Below are 597 nucleotides of genomic sequence, written 5' to 3'. Positions count from 1 at the left end.
TGACAACAGACACTAAGTCACGTTATTGCTTGGATTTTACGGCGCCACCTTAAATCCCTGAACTTCACATTTTAACGGAAAAAAAGAGCAACGCGACTTGGATGTAACGAGTAACGAGACAGTTTTGTAGAAATGTAGTGAAGTAGAAAGTACAGATACTTACTGTAAAATGTAGTGGAGTAAAAGTAGAAAGTCCCCATTATTAAATCTACTTAAGTAAAGTACTGATACACGAAAACTGTACTTAAGTACAGTTACTTCCCACCACTGGTAAAAACTAATGCAAGCCACTGCTTAAACAGTATGAGAGATGTAAGGTTGCAGTTTTGCTCCTTTGATTTAAGGCCAGTATGAGGTTTGGAATATATTCCAATATTCCAAAAAAAAAAAAAAAGTAGTTCAAATTAAGCTTGAGATCTGTGAAGGTTGACTGATTTGAAGAAGAAAAGCCTCCTTTGATGTGAAAAATGAAAATCTGAGAAGGAAAAAGGATCTTTGAAACGCTGAGACATCTGAGGGAACCATTTATACACATCAAAGGCAGGGCACACATCTTATATATATATATATATATATATAAGAAATCTTGCAAGAAAA

This window comes from Poecilia reticulata, linkage group LG14 (genome assembly GCF_000633615.1).
Source record: "Poecilia reticulata strain Guanapo linkage group LG14, Guppy_female_1.0+MT, whole genome shotgun sequence".
Taxonomy (NCBI): Eukaryota; Metazoa; Chordata; class Actinopteri; order Cyprinodontiformes; family Poeciliidae; genus Poecilia; species Poecilia reticulata.
This window is presented reverse-complemented; position numbering follows the sequence as displayed.